We start from the raw sequence: 9,815 nt of genomic DNA on the forward strand, positions 1-9,815 counted from the left end.
ATCAGTATCTGTTTCTATATCGTTAATTTGATTTTCGACACATTCTGCTCGCTGTGCTACCCTCCACGGCACGGTTCTCCTACACGGCACGGTTCTCCTACACGGCAGGACAATGTCATGACATTGGCTCGCCCGTCTGTTATACGACGTGTAGCTTCAAGATAAAAACGATCATTGGCAGCGAGAGGCGGCTGCATCTAACTCTGAGCAGTTGGCAGACCGGCCGTTATCATATATGTGTTCCCTGCCAGTTTTGGGCTCGGTGTGTTTGTGTACGTGTCTGTCTGTGTGCATTTACTGCGATTCAAATTTGGCGTCTCGTACTGCTATCGACAGCATCTTACGGTAACCCGTCCGTTCCGTGCTAGTGAGTGTTGACGGAACATATGTATAAGGAACAATGTATAGGCTCGGACGTATGGAATGTCCAAGTTTTCCCGCTATCGAACTTTTCTGCGTTACTGACTCGGAGTTAGCTGGTCGCCGAATCGCGTCGTTCTTGTAGCTGTTTCAATCAACGACCTCGCCGCAGCGTTCGTCGCGGCGATAATATATCACCGCAGAGCTTCACAACGCTGACGGTAGCAGCGGTAGTTTTCCTTGCCGATCTCGACTAACACCGACATGCGCATCGGAGGCAAACAAGCGCAGCAGCGACAACTACAATGACATCGGCGATCTAAAGGATGGTCTGAATGCATAATTGTCATACTACCAATGCCGTCACGTTGAAACAATCACCCACTGGTCTATGCTTAGTTTAAAGTAACCGAAATCGTCAGATCTACACCATGTTCGCTTCCACTTAGATTGGCGAAGGTTTCAGTTGAAAAGACGAAACCAATTCAGAGAGTCGGTGCAGAAATGTTCACCTTAAGAACCTAGTGCAACTTAGCTTCCTAATTAAGATTCCCATGTCAGTCCTATTTCAGGTTTAGTTCTCTTTAGCTGTCGAAATGCTGTATCTCACTTGCAGTTCCTTCATAATCAGATAGACAAACTTGAGCCATATCTATTTCCTAGCGGACTACACAAACTCTGCTCAGAAGGAAATCAAATATTGTTTATTTGAACAAATTAACGTCGCTGACAAAATACCGCAGAGAATCAGGTTGTATCATGGCCTGATTTGGTTGGAGAACCCTCTCGCCGTTAGTAACTTTGCATTTTCCACTGGTACGATCCTGCACATCTCTGCAGGCTCGTGTTGTAATAGAGACCTTCAGCCTTAGCAGAACGTGGGCTTCGCCGCGGACCCCAAGTACCGTCGAACGAAGAATTATTGTATGCGCAGTTAGCATTTATCGCTATATGCATATACACCCACACACACACACACACACATACCGTTTCACATAGGCATATATCAAATAAGGGAAACGTTATTGTAGAAAAGCGTAAGTGAGGTTGAACTAGATCAAGTTAATTTCGTAAGCGAAAAATCCGAAAAAACGACATATTTCATGTTGACTACCTCTGATGTTCAAGTTCGGCCCGTTAAGCAAATATCAATATATAACAACATATATGTTTAGGATACATCGGTTTTATGTCGTTCGTTGAACCATTAAAGCTAGCTCTAACGACGACTGTAATAGGAAGAAACAAGTATGTTAGTAACTTGGGATCGGAGAGCTTAACTTAAGAGAGAAAGGATCTTACTGCAACCGCATGGTGCGTGACACAAGAATAGAAGCGAATCGAATGTTTTAGTCATTACCCTTCTGTTTGTGTATGGGACGATATCTGATTTTCTTAGGCATAGTCGCCTGGCGACGTTTAGTCATGTCCTATGATCCGTTTGACGTCTTTTATTTACAAATGAACATATATAGCCTGTCTGTCCCACTGTGAACGGTTTTATTAGGTGAAGGAAGTGGCCATAACGACACTACGCCCAATGTCGTTTCATTCTCGTATCCGATTTAGCCCGAACGAATTTTTCAACTGGCTCTCATTCTGCCCTGTACTCAGCACGTGGGAACGTTGAACTGTAGGATCTTTAAAATCCTACAAGGATAAAAATTGAGCTTAATCAAAAACAAAGTATAAGTGCACGGCTAACAAAAAAAAACACAGTCGCTGGCAGACAAGTCCGGCCCTATGGATTTCCTTCATGTTTTGTGGTCGAACGTGGATTACTTCGAGTTGACGAGCTTTCTTCCGTCGGTGATGCGCTATGCATCTACTACGTCTTTGAAGTAAAAGATAGGATAATAGTGGATTTTTTAGACTACATACCGTTTCAATAGCAGGAAAGCAGCACAAGAGGGCAGGGAAAGCGATATCGAGCGACGGAGGGAATAGAAACATAAAAGTCACTCTATATATATATATATATATGCTCGTACCCTTATAGCCGACAAAGACCGCAGAACTACACCGAATCAGGACAGATGGACAACTATATATCACGTATATATAAGTGCTCGCCAAGTGTTTGTGATGCTGACTGCTGCTTCTTCTGCTGTTTGTCTAACTGCTATCGTTGTTGTTGTTGTTGTTGCTGCTGCTGCTGCTGTTGTTACTCGTGCCTAAAATAACAGGTGTATCCCGCTGGGATGATCCAGCAGCTCAGGTTCCTTCCGTCGAAGACGATCCTGCAAGATGTCTAGATGTAGACAATCACGGTGAAAGACATAGTGAAGCGCACAGCGGTTCGCAGTCAAGTCCCCGTGGCTTGGCTCGAAGGGATCGATCAAAGTCGTTTACGCTCTGTGAATAAACATCTGCAAATACAACAGAAAACATCGAACGGCTGATATTGTCAATACAAAAGTCTGTCATAACGAGCTCGATCATATTCAAAAAATCAAACTTCTCGCTTCGATATCGCACGTCAGGCAAAACGCGTAAGCAATCGGAGCAGAAGCCCTGCCCTGCTGACCCAAATTCGGTTATCTGAGTACCGGATTACCGATATTTTCGTTTTTTCTTTCTGTTCCATAATGTAAACGATATATTTTTTTCTGATAGTATTCTCAAAGAAATAGTTTTTCAACACACCAGTGTTTTTTTGTTGTTTTACTTATTCAAGCCAACTGTAACTCGTTCTATATACTGATCAGCCAAGCATTTCCAAATAGGCTGTCACCGATCAGATGCAAGAGATCTGTTCTAGTCGTGGCATAGGTTCTGATTTCCACAAATCTCCCGTCGCTCTTTATGATATTGCCAAAATGCATCTAACATGGCAGACGTCGTTTGATATGATGCTTTCCTTAGTGATGTCCTACTAGTCGCGCGCCTGCTAACTATCACTAGAATCTACAAGCCTTACTCTCGAAGGTAGGCCAGCCGTCTAGGAGTACAGCATCCTAGAAAAGGAAATAATCTAACTATTAGGACTCTATTCGAGATCGATTACTACGGACGAATAGAGAAAACGACGCGGCTGTCGCATCGCTTATTAAGGACGGCGGAGGGGGGTAGGTAAGGAGATAGATTACGAGCATATTGGGCGGTATAAAATCGAATTTCGTCAATGATCGAACGATGACAAACTTATTTTTGGACCAGCGGATAATAAAAATAGCAATAGTACGGAGAAATTTTCAATACAAGCCGCAGCAGAGGAGCACAGAGCCGTCCAAATAAGTGTTACGAGTGACGGACTAGCGTGACTGGAGGGCAACTAAAGAGAACGTGACAGGCTACCATAAACTGTGATGTTCTTTCACGAAAATGAAGCGCATTAGGTCACGTAACGTTCGATGAACTTATCTCGTTTGTTTTTATTTGTACTATTCTACAATATCTAAATTTAACGTTCCGTAACCTTGCAAAGCGCCAACGTAGTGCCCAATTTCAAATACGTTACATACTCTTATGCTCAATCGAAGTATAACAAATATTTCGTAGCAGGTCAACGAGCTCCAACACATTTTCGAGCTTCACAGAATGTACAGTAATAATTTGTAGTTGTTAATAAAGCCTGATTACTATTGCGTTTTTTTTTTTTTTTTTTTGTTTTTTAATATAACCAGTACGGGTAACATCAATGACCTCTGGTTTTCGATCACTCTACTTATCTAGTTACTAGCTCGTTGCTTAAATTATACATTCGCTGCATATAATTTCTGCATGCTTTCAGGTATAGTTTATCAGCATTTAATTGTCGAAACATCTCTCGCAAGCCTTCGCTAACTCCACATCTCGATATTCAAGGCCCGTGTTTAGTCAACTACAAATAGTACATGCTTGTCTAACATTTTTGCAGTGGAGAAACTCAGGCAATATGCGGCGTTCCGGCTTCTTAAAAACATTGTCAGACCTTTCAAGAATGTCGTACGCCTATACAATTTCTAGAAGTCTTACAACTAGTTTGCCTCAGATTCATGGAAAGACATTGTAAAAACATACACATTCTATTTCTATCACTAGTAGTGTATTGATAAAAAAAAAAAAAAAAAAAAAAAAAAAAAACGATTGTAAGCCCTTCTAGTTGAATTTTAATTGGTTTTCTACTGGGTTATCGTCTGCCTCCAGCCATCTAGTAAATATATTACTCCGCCTTCCAGTATGTTTTTCCGTCTGAGCGATCGGAAGGCGTACTTATAGCCACAGTGATACATGACCAAGATCGTTCGTTTTTCCGTCGCTTCTAGAACGTTCAATATTAAAGCTAAACAAGTTGAAATTATACGCGCAACATGTAACTGTGTACGCTGTTTATGTTCACGTAGGTAAACAAAAATCTTGCTCACTGCTTACTATAGATGCTGATGGTGGTGTTATCGTCGTCGACACCGCTGCCGTTGTCTTCAAGAAGCTTGTAGAACTTTTGGCAAAGCATCGAAAGCACCGCGACTCTTTCTTAGAAATCAAGTATCGATTTTTTAGCTGGGACTACTATCACTCTTTCTAAGTGACCGGCGGTATAACCACAACCACAACAACAGCAGCAGCAGCAATGTATAATAGATGTGACTGTTATCGTCTTTTTACATATATATATATGTCTGAATGATCTATCGTGCGCGAAAGTCTCACAGACTGGCGGTTGAGTGACTGCTCGTACGGGGCCAAATAATTGGCAAGCATCGGCGGCAGCAGCAGCACTGGGCCCGTTGATCAAAAGGTAGCTGCTGTTGCAACGGCTGTAGTTGCTATGGGCATTGAGTGCTAGCACTTCTACCAGTGCAGGCTTTCTACAGTAGTAAACGGCGACGGCGGCGGCGGCGGCGGCGGCGACGGTGACGGTGGCGACGCGTCACTCGTTCTGTTCCCTTAAGGCTGACAGACGGGCTTAGCACTCGTCAGCAGTCGCCATGCAGTCCAATGCTGCCTATCTGATTCACGGCCTAGATAGAATAGTGCAAAACATACTAATAGTAGCCAGTAGCTACTTCGCTCGAATAATCACTTGCTGGTCAGGCATAGTAGAAATAATGTTAGTCACAGTAGAAGTAGTCCTTTTGTGTGCTGTGTTTCCCGCCGTCGCGACTGTGGTTCTCTTGGGAGGGTCAGCAGCCAACCACCAATAAACGTCAATGGCAGAGAAAAACCGGGGACTGACCTTTACTCACTCCAAACAACGGCAGCAGCAGCAGCAGCAGCTCGTGTGGCTAATACAGCACAAATGCACAATATGGTTAGTTAACGGATAGATAAATGAAATGAGGGGAAAGAAAAACAACAAGGCTAACCATTTACCCGCAGATAACCCTCATAACAGCTCTCTAGTTCAACTTACACTGCTAAAATATGCCATAACTGTAGTTCTAAAGCTAATAGCTTCCGCTGCTGTTAAGGGTCAAAGCAGCGATAATCGCTACCGCCGCCGCCCATCCTATCCACGAGTTATCCAATCCTCAATTTAAGAAAGATTTAATGAGCATTAGTAACTGAAGGGGGAAAAGAGGGGGAGAGGCGGAGCAGGTGGAAGGGGTGGTGATGACTGTCGGAAGAGCCGGCCTGTCGGCAAAAGCTGAGACGAAACAGTAGCAACAGTGAACGCATGTCCTAATTGCTCACGCACGCATATAACATACAGGCGTACATGCACACACAAAAAACGTTCAGCCTGTCGAAAGCTCCTCGGTCTGTTTGGCCGTCGAGCAGCGCGGACGAAGATCACAGTATTGCTAGTATTTTTTTTTTACTACGCATATAGAATCTCGAGTGCTTTTATGCCACCATATGTTGCTGGCGCTGATGATTGTTGCAGTGATGCTGACAATAACGATGACGAACGGTGAGCCGTCTTGCTGACTGTAATACTCTCGACCGACACAGTCTGTGATAGACGGGAAGGTTCTCCAGCTGAAGAAACGTGCGCGATTTTCACCACTGCTTGAAGCTCGTTGCCATGGTGGTGATGTTCGGTGGTGTTCGAATCCGGCGGGTGGGGCAACAAGACTTTAATAACAACCAAGCGATCATATATTTTTCATGTACGTACACATGAACGTGGGCAACATAGTGCACGACAATCGTGCTTTAACGCACCTTCAACACAGAGAGGGTTTTCAAGATTAAGTGCAGGTCATCCTGTTCTACTTTTCAACTTCTCAGAATGTCAGCACATGGAAACTGCGTTATAAACATTGACTGATCACTTCGAACGTTCAACAATGCCCCTGGAGGTCCCATCCTAAAATACATTACGTAAATAATGTCATCAACGAGAACGTGATAAACAACACAAAACCGCGTTCCGGTGTTAGCTGCGGCAGTAATGCCATTACATTCGCGTTGTTATTCGATACGATGACAGGCTCTTTTGGGTCTCTCCGTTAAAAGTGTCATACTATGGAGAACTCATATTGCCATCGAAGAGTAGCTCAAACGCCGGTTTGAGCAATGCCGTCCTTTGCCCGCGTATTGTCATAACGGATTTGTGGTACCGCGTACGCGCTTAATTCTCTGAGTTCCGTAAGCCCTACGAAACGGTTCCCCCGGTATGCATTGAAGAGAGGCCGAAGCATTATTACCAAGCTGTTAAGGTATTGTACTTCGAAAGGACGGTATCTTTAGAAAAGGCCGTTTTAGCATTCATGGACGCCAATCCTTGTGTTGGAATTTTCGTTATATGCGACCGCTAGGGCTGCATTTGTGCAGGGACTATCCGAAAAGAATGATGATCAATGGGCGCCGAATCTCAGCAAGAAATGAATCATCCCCAGTCTGCCGGAGGACGAGATGAATGCGATATTCGCAGTAACACTGATTTGCTGTTAAGCAAGAGTCTACCGATCAACAAACATTACGAGTTTGTTAGAGTTTCTCGCAAGTCTTTGCAGACAAATAAGTCTGTTCACAGTTGGCAACGGTGTACGACATAGAAAGCCAGCATGTCGGCCAAGTTGACAATACCTGAAAATAATGCCGAACCATCCACCATCTCTGTGTGCTTGAATAGTCTTCACGGACGCCTGAAGATATGATTAGGCACATCTTTTAAACAGCCATAGGCGATCGTTGCCAGCACAACAACGATTCATTAACTAAACGCTTTATATATCCATATGTTTTTCGTTTTAAAATTGCTGCTATTTTCCGCTGACGTTCCGTGTCGAAAGATTACGTCATAAAGCAACAGAAAACGTTGGGCATTAGTTAAATAAACATCTCTCGTTGTTACATCCGACACTGGCGTTGTTACCTATTGCTTCAACTATAGGTAAGCACCAATTACGTGACTATTAACATGCTTTACGCAGCTCTTAGTAGGAACAAGTTCATCGGAGCTTAGCTGTCGGTATCGTATCGCTATCATACCGAATGGAAGGCTCCGTCAGTCACAGGCAGACGTTACCATTCATCTCAGGGAACCGCTATGAGCGGACTCAAAAAGTTATTAAACATTCATTGAATCAAGCTGCATGACGTTATGGGATGATATCGTTAATTGGATATTGTTCATAAGTAATATGTTCATTGGTATCTTTTTACCAAGGGCTTTGTATGACAATAGCAATTTGCTCTTGCACCTTCATGCCCTTTGTTCCGATACAGTACATTTTAGAGAGGCCTCAATTGACAGTTCCCGAGTAACAACGAAACCCCCCATGCCCCTCATCGATGAGCATATGGCTTGTACGAGATGTAATAAGCTTCATAATATTTTTGCTGGTGAGCTTTATTCGCCATTCTAACAATCCCTCACTCGCCCACGCACTGGATTACTGAGTCGCGTCAGATAGTTTTTAGAACGCCGTTTGCGGCCCGGGCTTCCCATTCCTCGACCGATTATCCGCAACAGTAACAGCAGCAGCAGCCCTAATCGGCGCGACGGCCCGTCTTCACTTAGGAGAGAAAGGTCCAACGTATGGTGTCCTTATGATATGCTTACCATCCATCGCCTGTCGTTACCGTCCATTGGCGTATGCAATCTATCTAAGTGAGCACAAAAGATTCATATAGCCCATTCGGAGCTATAAAACCCAGCAAATAGCTGGTCACGATTATCGACATAATACTCAATCGAAACAAATAAACGGATCTGTGCCCGCCTGTTAGAGAAGTATTTGGTTCTCTTTTAAAGAGTCATTCACTCGTGTGTTCATGTCCGTACACATCCAATGCGCGAGACTCGAAACATATAGATAGGCGGGGAAGACTGAAGAGTGCAAATGTGAGGTACGCAAAACCAAAGACAAGTGGTTTCTGTCGGTCACCGTCGCCGTCGTCAGCGAACACCATTTGTCCGCCTGGCGAAGACTGTCGATGCGTGATTCTTTTTAAGTTCGTTCGCAGTTGCTCGTTTCTACGCCGACAGTGGCGGCATCAGCAACTGCAGTCACAATTACGCTGGTCCCCGCAGTGGTCAGCTGTCTACGATGAGCTTCCCCCTTTTTGGGTTGCTATCGTTGTAGAGCTTTTCGGCGCAGGGGCGGCATCGCTAGCAACAGTCCCCTGAGGCTTTTGTAACAATTGTAATGTTTTTTGACGCCGACGATAGCTTGTGCTGTTGTTGCTGCTGCAGTTGGCGTTGGCGTTGGCGCTGCTGATGTCAGCAGATGGACCTGGCAGCAACAACTATTTTTTGCTTGGAACCTGTTTCGATATGTTGCTTATGTCTCGTGGTCCTCTTTCTGACGCCGCTGTTGCCGTCCGAGCAGCGTCCTGGTACACGTGTTGTTACTACTGTTTGCGCAGCCGATCATATTTGACCTAACGTGACTCGACTGTGCGATCTAATCAAAGCCAGCAGACAGTGAAATTCGAACGCCGGCTTTCGGAGTGCCGATCCATTGCGAGCAAGCTGCTGGCGATCGATCTTATTATAGCTACTATAATGAATGCTACTATATGTAACAGCCATCTTCGCTGGCCTTACGCCGTAGTACAATAGGTGGTCGCCAGCTGCTAATAATAGTCCATACTTGATCTTGCACATGTAGATACGCCACACACGTATGTACAGGTGGCGAGCAACGTGCGACAGGGTACAACAACTGCCATAGCGGCCAGCCAGCGTCGCTACTTCTAGAGTGCGACTGAATACATGTGTGCATGCTACAATAACGGAGGTAATGACGCCAAGACATGGCGGTTGTCGCTCTTAGTGCTAGTAGGTACATTGGCCACATCACCACACAATCCTTGTCGCTTTCGCTGCGACTGCTTATGCTGTTGCAGTCAACCGGACAAAGCGCACCCATCATATACGCACATAAACAATCCATTTTCGCGGAAGGGCGACGGTAAGTAGCGGGAGGATAGGCTTCCCGCGCTCGATTCAAGCGGATTTCACATCTGCACATCAATTTGGGCGTTGGGAAAAACTCACGCTAGATCAGGCAGAAATCAGCAACTTAGTCATCACGCAGACCCCTGGTAGCAATAAACGAACACCTCGTGTTTCCATA

General features: G+C 44.6%; 1 long non-coding RNA gene across 1 annotated transcript; it reads right to left on the reverse strand.

Annotated features, from left to right (window-relative positions):
- Nucleotides 1-1,039: 1,039 nt before the first annotated feature.
- LOC111272849 (uncharacterized) lies at nucleotides 1,040-5,563 on the reverse strand. Its single transcript, XR_002687759.2, has 2 exons — nucleotides 4,714-5,563; nucleotides 1,040-2,729 (listed from the first exon to the last, which is right to left on the reverse strand). It is a non-coding gene; the product is annotated as an uncharacterized LOC111272849 (long non-coding RNA).
- Between the last annotated feature and the right edge of the window lie 4,252 nt (nucleotides 5,564-9,815).

The sequence above is a fragment of the Varroa jacobsoni genome, unplaced genomic scaffold, assembly GCF_002532875.2.
Source record: "Varroa jacobsoni isolate VJ856 unplaced genomic scaffold, vjacob_1.0 contig03563, whole genome shotgun sequence".
Classification (NCBI taxonomy): domain Eukaryota; kingdom Metazoa; phylum Arthropoda; class Arachnida; order Mesostigmata; family Varroidae; genus Varroa; species Varroa jacobsoni.